Below are 11,096 nucleotides of genomic sequence, written 5' to 3'. Positions count from 1 at the left end.
CAGGGCTCTGCTCCTCCAGGCTGCCTCTGCCGCCAGCCGCCACCGCCACCCCCCGATGTCCCCCCGAGGGGCCTTTTCCGCTCAGCCTTGCACTTCTTCATTCTCCTAACATCCCCCCAAAACATCCCAGCCCAGGGACCCCCCGGGATATCTGGGCCGAGCTCCCCCTCCCCGCTCACCTGCGCCATGGGGGGCGATGATCCCACAGGTGGGGGCTGCGAATGCGCGGAGGGCTCGACCGCGTGCTTCCTGCTGCTCAGCCTTGATCCGCCTCTGTCCCTCCGCTTCCTCTTCCTGCCCCTTCTCCTATTCCATCCCCCCGCCTCCTCCTAATCCTTCTCCTCCCTAACCACACCTCCTTCTCCTTCTGTGGCTGCTCTCTCTCCGCCTTCCCCCTCCTCTTCCATCTCCCCTCCCACCCTCCTCCTCCCTGTGCCCGCCTTCTCCTCCTCCTTCATCCCTGCCCTTGGCTCCCTCCTCCTCCTCCCGCAGCAGCAGCGACCCCCTCGCTGCCCCGTTCCCGGAGCCCTCGCAGCCCGCGGCAGGAGCGGGGCTGGAGCCGGCACAGCTCGGCACGGGCAGCGCGGGGCTCTCGGCTGCTCCCGGCCACTGCGGAGAAGGGGGGAAGCCGGCCCGGGCAAAAGGAGAGGCAAACTGCGACAACTGGGGGCCCCACATCCAAACTGGGCCTTGCTGGGGAGCCTGCCTGGGCACTGCCAGCCCTTGGGGCTCCTCTCGGCACAGCCGGGAGCGGGGAACGCACAGAGGGCTGCGGGATCCCAGCGCTGGCAGCACTGCCAGGGACTGGGCTCTGCTGGGATCATACTGGGATCATACTGGGAGTGACTGGGACTGTACTGGGCTTGTTCTGGGATCATACTGGAGTCATACTGGGAGTGAGCAGGAGCCTGCAGAGGCAATTGAGACCATGTTAGGGGCAAATGGGGTCTACTGGGAGTGACTGGGATTATGCTGAGGGTGACTGGGAGCAGCTGGGAGCAACTGGGATCATGACAGGAGCAACTGGGAGTGGCTGGCTGCATGCTGGGAGTGACTGGAAACAACTGGGCTTCTACTGGGATCAGCTGGGATCACGCTGGAGGTGACTGGGATCATCCTGGCAGTGAGTGCCACTGCACTGAGGCTGACTGGGAGTGCTTGGCAGCAAATGGGATCATACTGGGGAATAATGGGAGGGACTGGCAACATGCTGGACGGGACTGGCATACACTGGGAGATACTGGGAGTGACTGGAACCAAAGGGAGGGTGAAAGAGAGCCACTGGAACCATGTGGAGCACAACTGGTTCATACTGGCAGGGACTGGGAGCACACTGGGCTCATCTCTGGATCATACTGGGAGGGACTGGACCGATACTGGGAGAATCTGAGAGCGACTGGGAACACACCCTGCACATCATCCCCCATACTGGGCCTGACTGGGAGCAACTGGGATTATACTGGGACCACACTGGGAGGGCTGGCATGTGACTGGGATCCAACTGGAGCTTACTGGGATCATATTGGGGTTCAAAGGGAGTGACTGGGATCACACTGTGGGCTACTGGGAGCACCTGAGAGAAACTGGGATCACGCTGCAAGCAAACTGGAGGAACTGGGCAGGACTGGATGCATGCTGGAGGCAGCTGGGATATTCTGGGCGTGACTGGGGGATCACACTGGGAGAACTGACACCTTCCTGGGGCCACTGGCAGCGCCTGGAAATGACTGCAGACATGCTGGGACAAGGTGGGAAATGTTGGGGGGTTTGTGGATTTTGGGGGGTTTGGATTTTGGGGGTTTTATTGGCACTTTGGGGGGGGTGTTCTTCTGGGGGTGTTTGGGGGTTTATTGAATTTTTTTTTTTATTTTGGAAGGTTTTACTGAGATTTTGTTGGGGGTTTTTTTGGGATTCTCAGTAATTCTGGGGGTTTATTGGGATTTCTAGGAGATTTTGAGGCATTTCACTGGAATTGTGGGGGCTTTTAGTGGGATTCATTGGGGATTTGGGGTTTTTTTGAGAATTTTGGTAGCCTTTTTGGGGTTTTGTGGGGTTTTTTGGGTGTTGTCATGATTTCTTTGGGTCTTCGGGGGAGATTTTGTGGGATTTTTATGGTTTTTGGGACATTTTTGGGGGGATTTGCAGGGTTTAATTGGGATTTTCAGGGTTATTGGGATTTCAAAAGATTTTGTGGGCTGTTATTGGGATTCTAGGGTGTTCTAATGAGATTTAGTGATATTTATTTCGGATTTCATTAGTTTTATTGGGGATTTTGGGGCTTTTAAGGAGATTTTAATGCCTCTCAGCCCTTCCGCAAACCCTGGGACAACCCCAAAGGCCCCAGATCCCCAAATCCCCCACAAATTCCACTAAAAATCCCAAATTCCTCAAGAAATTACAATAAGATCCTCCAAAAGCCCAGAGAATCCCACAAAATCCCAGGGAAACCCACTAAAACTCAAAAAAACTCCCCAAAATTTCATTAAACCCCCTGAAAACCAAGCCCCAATAAAATCCCCAAAATCCGAAACTCCCCAAATCCACAAAACCCCCAAAATCCCATAACCCCCCAAAACCCAATAATTCTCTCCAAAACCTCTATAATTCCCCTTAAACTTCCATCAAGTACCCAATAAAGCCCTAAAGAAGCCCCAAGATAATCCCCCAAAACCCTCCTAAAATTCATCAAAATTCCCCAAAATCCCAAAAATGCCCCCCAAAATCCCCCCAGACTCTCTGGGGCCGTCCTGGGTCAGGGGCACCGGCCGGTGGAACAGGAGCCACCTCAGGGGCCCTCGGAGCTCTGTGGGGAGGGGGCACCATGGGAGACCCCCAGAAACGGGAGGGGGGGTCTGGGAACCCCTGTTGTGCCCCCTCGCCCCGAAACCCCCAGACCCCGGTTCAGGGGGGGCCTGGGACCCCCGGGACCCCCAAATCTCCCCCGGGACCCCTCCGGGAGCCCCAAACCCCCCCAAGGTTGGCCCAGGATCACCCTGGACCCCCAAAACCTTCCCGGGACCCTCAGACCCCCCAGTTCCCCACAAAATTGACCCCAGACCCACCTGAGACCCCCCTCAAATCCATCAGACTGCCCCAAATCCCCCTCAGACCCCTCAATCCCCCCCAAACCCTGGGAAATCCCCTCACACTCTGCTAAAGCCTCCCAGATGCACCTCAGAACCCCCCAGATCCCCCCAGCTCCTCTCACAATCCCCCAAAATCCCCTCAGACCCTCCCAATTCCCCTCAGATCCCCCTAAACCCACCTGAGAACACTCCGGACCCTCTCAAGATGCCCCCAAAGATCCCCAAAGCCCCCTCAGACCCACCAAAGCCCCCTCAGACCCCCTCACGCCCCCCAAACCCACCGCACATCCCCCTATTTTCCGTCAATCTCCCCAAAATCCCCAATTTCTCCTCAGACCGCCCCAAACCCCCCCAGTTTCCCCTCAGCGCCCTCCTCAGCCGCGCTCGCCTCTGAATCTCCCGCCTCCGCCGCGTGCACGGGCTCCCCAGCCAATAGCGGCGCGCCCCGCCCCGAACCAACCAATGAGGGCGCGGCTCCCCTCAGCAGCGCCCGCCTCCCCGCGGCGCTGCAGCCAATCAGAGGCGAGCCGCAGCGGCGGTGGCGGTGCCGGGCGCTGCAGAGAGCGGGGGCGGCGCTGGGAGCGGCCGGAGCGCTCCGGGAGCTGCTGAGGCGGCCGGGACAGGGCCGGGAGCGGCTGAGAGGGGATCGGGGGGGCGTGGGAGGGTCCGGGGGGGCTGGGGGGGCTTTGGGGAGGGTTCCGGGTTGTGGGGAGGGGTCTTGGCTGGGGGATCGTGAGGTGTCAGGGAGGGTCTGGGGAGGGGTCCTGGGGCACTGTGGGGGGATCTGGGGGTGGGGAGGGGTCCTGAGAGGGGTCTCGAGGGGGGTCCTGGGGGTGCTGGGGGGACTTTGGGGTTCCAGGGTGGTCCTGGGCCAACCTTGGGGGCTTTTCAGGGGGATTTGGGGTTCCCGGGGGAGATTTGGGGATCCTGGGGGTTCCCAGACCCCCCCTCCCGTTTCTGGGGGTCTCCCATGGTGCCCCCTCCCCACAGAGCTCCGAGGGCCCCTGAGGTGGCTCCTGTTCCACCGGCCGGTGCCCCTGACCCAGGACGGCCCCAGAGAGTCTGGGGGGATTTTGGGGGGCATTTTTGGCATTTGGGGGCAATTTTGGGAGGGTTTTTGGGGATTTTGGGAGGGCGTTTTTAGAGCTTTGGAGGGTTTTGATGGAAGTTGAGGGGGTATTATTGGGGATTCAGAGAGAATTATTGTGTTTCGGGGTTTATGGGATTTTGGGAGTTTTGTGGCTTTCGGGAGTTTTGGATTTTGGGGGATTTTATTGGGGTTGGGGGTTGATTTTTGAGGGTGTTTAGTGAAATTTTGGGGAGTTTTTTTGAGTTTGGGTGGGTTTCACTTGGATTTGGTGGGATTCTCTGGGGTTTTGGAGGATCTTATTGTAATTTCTTGAGGAATGTGGGATTTTTAGTGGAATTTGTGGGGCATTTGGGAGTCTGGGGCCTTTGGGTTGTCCCAGGGTTTGCAGAAGGGCTGAGAGGCATCACAATCTCCTTAAAAGCCCCAAAAGTCCCAATAAAACTCATGAAATCCGAAATAAATCTCGCAAAATCCCATTAGAACACCCTAGAATCCCAATAAAAGCCCACAAAATCTTTTGAAATCCCAATAACCCCCAAAATCCTAATGAAACCCCACAAATCCACCCCAAAAAATGTCCCCTAAAAAATCTTGCAAAATCTCCCCCAAGACCCAAAGAAATCAGAGCAACACCCAAAAATCCCAACAAAACTCCTCTAAATCCCACCAAAACTCCCAAAAAACCCCAAATTGCCAAAAAACCCAAATCCCAAATACATCCCACTAAATGCCTCCAAAATTCCAATAAATACCTCAAAATCTCCTAAAAATCCCAATAAAATCCCCAGAATTTATGAGAATTGCAAAAACCCCCAACAAAATCCCAGTAAAACCTCCCAAAATACAAAAAAAAACCCAACCAAAATTTTCAATAAACCTCCAAACACCCCAGAACAACACCCCCCCCAAAGTGCCAATAAAACCCCCAAAATCCAAACCCCCCAAAATCCACAAAAGCCCCCAGCATTTCCCACCTTGTCCCAGCATGTCTGCCGTCATTTCCAGGCGCTGCCAGGGGCCCCAGGACGGTGTCAGTTCTCCCAGTGTGATCCCCCAGTCACGCCCAGAATATCCCAGCTGCCTCCAGCATGCATCCAGTCCTGCCCAGTTCCTCCAGTTTGCTTGCAGCGTGATCCCAGTTTCTCTCAGGTGCTCCCAGTAGCCCAAAGTGTGATCCCAGTCGCTCCCTTTCAATCCCAATATGATCCCAGTAAGCTCCAGTTGGATCCCAGTCACATGCCAGCCCTCCCAGTGTGGTCCCAGTATAATCCCAGTTGCTCCCAGTCAGTCCCAGTATGGGGGATGATGTGCAGGGTGTGTTCCCAGTCGCTCTCAGATTCTCCCAGTGTCGGTCCAGTCCCTCCCAGTATGATCCAGAGATGAGCCCAGTGTGCTCCCAGTCCCTGCCAGTATGAACCAGTTGTGCTCCACATGGTTCCAGTGGCTCTCTTTCACCCTCCCTTTGGTTACAGACACTCCCAGTTCTTTCCAGTATGATCCCATTTGCTGCCAAGCACTCCCAGTCAGCCTCAGTGCAGTGGCACTCACTGCCAGGATGATCCCAGTCACATCCAGCGTGATCCCAGTAGATCCCAGTATAAGCACAGTTTTTTCCAGTGATCACCAGCATGTTCCCAGTGACTCCCAGTTCCTCCCAGTTGGGTTTTTTGGGGGGATGTTTGGAGAATAAAGAAGTGCAAGGCTGAGCGGAAAAGGCCCCTCGGGGGGACATCGGAGGGTGGCGGTGGCGGCTGGCGGCAGAGGCAGCCTGGAGGAGCAGAGCCCTGTGTCCCCCAGGAGCCCAAAGCGGGGAGCCCAGAGAGGGGGGAGCGCCGCCATGGGCGGGAGCCTGCAGAGGCTGGAGAGGGGCAGGGGGGACTCCTTGGAGCCCCTGCAGCCCGGAGCAGAGCATGAGGGGAGAAGGGAGCCCAAAAAGCCCCGGCATGCCTGAATGGGGAGCGAAGAGGGGGCAGCTTTTGGGATTGCTGGGAGTGCCAGCAGGCTGGGGAGGGCGGGCACCGAGGAGAAGGGGGACCCCCAATGCAAGCGTGACCCCAGCAGCTGGGACAGGGGGCAACCCTGAACACCAGAGGGGAGGGAGCACGGACAGGGAACTCCTGGGGAGGGTTTTTCAGCCCTAAATCTTGGTGTTTGGGAGGTTTTTCTGGAGCCTAGGTCGCTGGTGACTTGTAGAGATGGACTTGGGCAGGAAGACCTTCAAACACAACGTGCTCATCCTTAGTTTTCCTCCAACCAGGATTTCCATTGCCAACCCCCATTGAGGCTGTGAGGAAAATGCCCCAGAACATGCAAGCAGGTGAGGAGGAAGTCAGTGCCCCTTTCCCCTCTCTCCTGCTCTATCTCCCAGCCCAGCACAGCCCCCAGCTGCAGGACAGCCTGGGGGCATCTCCTTGCCCTTGCCTGTGGCCCGGAGGCAAATGCCATCCTGTCCTTGTCCTTCCTCCCCCAGAGCAGGAGCTGAGCATGGAGAGCAGGGAGGACAAATCCCCGCGGCAGAACCTCGTGGCAGAGGCCGTTTTGAGCGGCTCCACGGTGCAGGAACCCAACGGGGAGGAAAAGCCCCGGAGATCCTGCACGAGGAGGGGCTGCAAACGCAGCCCAGGTTGCTCTGAGGAGTAAAGATCCACCCTGTGCCAGGAAGGTGGACAGAGCTTCAGCCAGAGCTTGGAGCTGGTGGTCCATGAGCAGGTTCCTGATGGGGAGAAGCCTCACAGGTGCTTGGAGTGTGGGAAGAGCTTCTGGTGCATCACCAGCCTGATCGTGCACCAGAGAACCCACACTGGGGAACGGCCCTACGAGTGTGGGGAGTGTGGGAAAGGCTTCAGGTGCAGCTCTGAGCTCATCACTCACTAACGCATCCATACCGGGGAGAGGCCCTATGACTGTCCCGAGTGTCAGAAGAGGTTTCAGACCAGCTCCAGTCTCCTCCAGCATCAATGGATTCACACAGAGGAGAGGCCCTTCCTCTGCCCAGACTGCAGGAAGGGCTTCAAGTGCAACTCAAACATCGCCAGGCACCGGTGCATCCACAGCGGGGAGAGGCCCTACGAGTGTCCCCAGTGTGGGAAGAGCTTTACCCACAGCTCTAACTTGACCAAACATCAACAGAGTCACCAGTAAGGGAAGTCCTGCAAGTGCCCTGAGTGTGGGAAGAGCCTCGTGTGCTGCTCCAGCTTCATCCCCCATTGGAGAACCCGCATTGGGAAGAGACCTGCTGATCCATGTTCCCTGTGATCCATGGTGGGAAGACACTTGTCACTTTTCCTGCCCCTGCTAGTGACCTGATGTAGGATTGAAGAACAAGAGGGTCTGGCCAGAGCCGTGTCATTAGATTCACTCCCACCTCAGGTCATTGCCAGGGGCAGGAAAGGGACTCTCTCTCTCTCCCTGAGGAGAAAGGTGTCCTTTCCAGGCAGGAGGAAATACGTGGCCAGGAAGAGCCACTCAGTGGTGATGTTGTACTTTTCCCTGTAAATAGTTTTTCTTATCCCTTCTGTTATCAATATTGCTTTTGTTCCTATTTGTTCCTTATCTCATTGCTGTTCCCAGTAAATTGTTCTTATCCCAGCCTGGGATCTTTGCCTTTTGTGCTTTCCATGGGAGGTGGGAGGGCAGTGAGCAGCAGCGCGGTTTTAGAGGGAGCAGGAAATTGGGGAATCCCATTCCTGAACCCCAGCCCATGGAAACCGAGTATCCCAGCTGGTCCCAGCCCTGGTGGTCATGGCAACAGCCTTGGGAGCGGGTCCCTGGCTGGGGCTGTGGGAACCTCTTCCCTCTGGTGCCCAGGGACAGGACTGGAGGGAACGGCTGCAGCTGAGTCGGGGCAGGCTCAGGCTGGATCTCAGGAAAAGGTTTTTGCCCAGAGGCTGCTGGGGCAATGCCCAGGCTCCCCAGGGAAGGCTCCCAGCTCCAGGGCTCTCTGAGCTCCAGCAGCATTTGCACAGCCCTGCCAGGCCCAGGCTGGCATTGTTGGGGTGTCCTGTGCAGGGCCAGCAGTTGGACTCCAGGATCCTGATGGGTCCCTCCCAGCTCAGCCAATTCTGTGGATCTGGGATCCCATGACCCTGGGGATGGGGCTGCCAATGGTTGCCATGGCAACGGGCTCTGGCTGCAGGCCTGAGCTGGTGTCCATGGCACCCAGCCCTGGCCTGGGGTGTGCATGGAGCTGCCAGGGGACTGAGCATGGCAACAGGGGGCTGGGGATGGTTGCCATGGAAACTGACCATAGCAACAGGGGGCTGGGGATGGTTGCCTGGTAAGGATCAGATTTGTCACAGGCCGTCAGAGTGTTCCATGGGGACATTCCAGGCTGTTGAAGAGCTGGAATGTCACGGGCAGAGCTGGGGGCTCCATGGAGACCTCCCAGGGGTTTCTGGGGATGGTAAAGAGCTTCTGTGCTCAGAGGCAGTCACAGCCATTCCATGGTGACATCCCAGGGGACCTTGGGCTGCAAAGGCACCGATCTGTCCCAGGCACTGACAGGGGCTCCACGGTGACATCCCAGGAGTCCCCAGGCTGCCAAAGAGCCGGGATGTCCCAGACACTCCCAGGGGTTCCTGTCATGGGCACAGTGGGAGCCTCAGGGAAAAGCTTTATTTCTTTATTACAGAAAATCCTGCTGGGTTATGAGATAGAGGAATGACATCCAACAGCCACCATGGATCCTCAAATCCCTGCAGGGCCCCCAGACTTCCAGAATTCCTTTTAAGAGAGGAGACTGGGATCAGCTGGATCCAATCCTAGCCCCAGAATTTGTCAAAGGTGTAGAGATTGTACAGGTGGAATTGAACCTTAATGCAATTTGTCCCATACAATTAATGATGTAATATCAGATATATTTCTATAAATATGGCTCTGATTGATTCTGATCATGATTAGAAGAAAGAACTTAACCACAGTTATTTACTTCACAGTATAGGTTCTATAACAATTATTAGAATATTCTGCTTTAGGAAGCAGTTTTGGAGTCAACAGAGCCTTGCTGGAGTGGTTGGAGCCCACTGCAGGCAGAGCCTCCTGCTCCAGCAGGACCTGCCTTTCCTGTGCCAGGAGCAGGGCAGGTCCCGCTGCAGGAAAAGCCCCAGGCCAGCCCCAGCACAGGGAAGGGCTCGGGCACAAGGGCAGAGTGCCATGCTGGGAGCTGTGCCAGGCAGAGCCTGAGGCACCAAAGGCACCTTGGCAGCAGCAGCTGCTTGCAGGGCATGGCCAGAAGCCTCCCTTGGCAGCCTGGCCTGGTGGCCAGCACTGCAGAGCTGCTGCCTCAGGGCTCATTTCTGCCTGGGCCCTGAAAAGCCACTTCTGCTCCAGGAGCCTGCCTGGGAAGCCATTGGCCCCAGCACCTTGGGGACAAGATATGAATGACAAAACTCCTCATGCCAGCAGAGACACGGCAGGGGCAGAGGAAAGGGGAGAGCCAGGCCCAGGGGACAGGGCTGCCATGGTGATGGCTGTGAGGTCACTGCCCCTGCAGCAGCCTGGCTGCCCTCAGCAGACATTCTGGCCAGAAGCGTTGTGAGGGCACCCAGCACAGCAGAGAACCCACACAACAGGAATTCTGGTTTTGGGGATGAGAGGGTTTCATTGGATCAGGTTGCACAAAGCTGCTGATCTTGGAGTAGTGCGGTGATAGGGAATCCACTGCTCTGGAAAAAGTTGCCGTTTTCTGCCACTCTCATAATTGTAAAATATTTCCTCCTTTTAACAAATGTAAATCCACCCTCATTCAGTTGAAAGATATTGAGCCTTGTTCTGTCACTGCAAGATTTGGGAGAAAATAATTTTGACCACTATTCTTCTATCTTCACAGACCTTGGATAGGATGCAAAAATCTCCCAAGGTGGGGTTTGGAGGCCTCATCACATAACCAGCGGGAGGAGGCTGCAGGCTCTGGGCTCAGTGGTGTGGAGACTGCAGACAGAACAGGAGTAGTCCAGGAGGGAGTGAAGGGTGGTTTCAGAGAGGCTGGAGCTTTTCTTCATAGTGGGAATGAGCGTGAAGAAGAAATAATCGTGCTAAGGGCAGCTGGGGAGGCCCAGACTGGACACCAGGAGAAAAGCATTTCCCTGTCAGGGCAGGGCTATGGTGCAACACATCACCCAGAAAAAGCCTGGAGCAGCCCAAGGCTTTGTGTGGGCAGGCAGAGGCAGGCAGAAGGCAGAGCTGTCAGCAAAGGAAGGGGCCAGCCAGGTGGAGCAGCCGGGGGATGACGACAGCCTGCAGGGACAGAGGCACAGGATTGCTCAGCATCAGAAACACCTTTCCCTTGCTTGTCCCCACCTGTCATCACTGCCTCCAGTGTTTTGCTTTATCTGGAGATTGAGGACACTTTCTCAGTCCTGTCCCTCAGAAGGATCGGTTTAAAGTATGAGAAACTTCTGTGTTTCACTCTCTTTTTGACTCCCTGAAAAGTTCTCTGAGCACACTCTGAGGGACTGAGTCTGATGCAAAGAGCACCAAAGTTGCAGAGGGTCATTAAAGTCCTGGTGCTGTGTCTGTGCTGCTGAGCTGGGCCGGGCTCCTGGCCCAGAGGCAGCTCCTGGCATGGGCAGCGCTGCAGAGAGACAGCTCTGGCCAGGAGCAGCTCCTGTGCTCAGCCCAGCAGGGCTGGGGCACTGCCAGGGCAGCTCAGGGACACCAGCAGGGCACAGCCAGAGCTGACAGGGGCTCAGCACTGGCAGGGGCTGGGGGATGTCCCAGAGGGGGCTGTGTCACAGCAGCACCTCTGTGGCTGTGTCATAGAGGCAGGAGGAGCAGCTGTGATGTCAGCAAGGGGGTGTGTGACAGCACAGAGTGGGCTGTGTGAGGTCACAGACTGGGCTGTGACATCACAGGATTTGTTGTGTGAGGTCACTGAGCAGCTACAGCACCATAGAGGGGATTGTGTGACATCACAGAGCAGG

At 56.5% G+C, this 11,096-nt stretch overlaps 1 long non-coding RNA gene across 1 annotated transcript; it reads left to right on the top strand.

Moving 5' to 3' along the window:
* Positions 1-3,959: 3,959 nt before the first annotated feature.
* Positions 3,960-7,756, top strand: LOC135309371 (uncharacterized). Its single transcript, XR_010369646.1, has 3 exons — positions 3,960-5,325; positions 6,434-6,493; positions 6,647-7,756. It is a non-coding gene; the product is annotated as an uncharacterized LOC135309371 (long non-coding RNA).
* Positions 7,757-11,096: the final 3,340 nt, after the last annotated feature.

The sequence above is a fragment of the Passer domesticus genome, chromosome 10 (genome assembly GCF_036417665.1).
Source record: "Passer domesticus isolate bPasDom1 chromosome 10, bPasDom1.hap1, whole genome shotgun sequence".
NCBI classification, from domain to species: domain Eukaryota; kingdom Metazoa; phylum Chordata; class Aves; order Passeriformes; family Passeridae; genus Passer; species Passer domesticus.
Note: the sequence above shows the minus strand (reverse complement) of the source record. Positions and strands in the feature narration are given on the sequence as shown.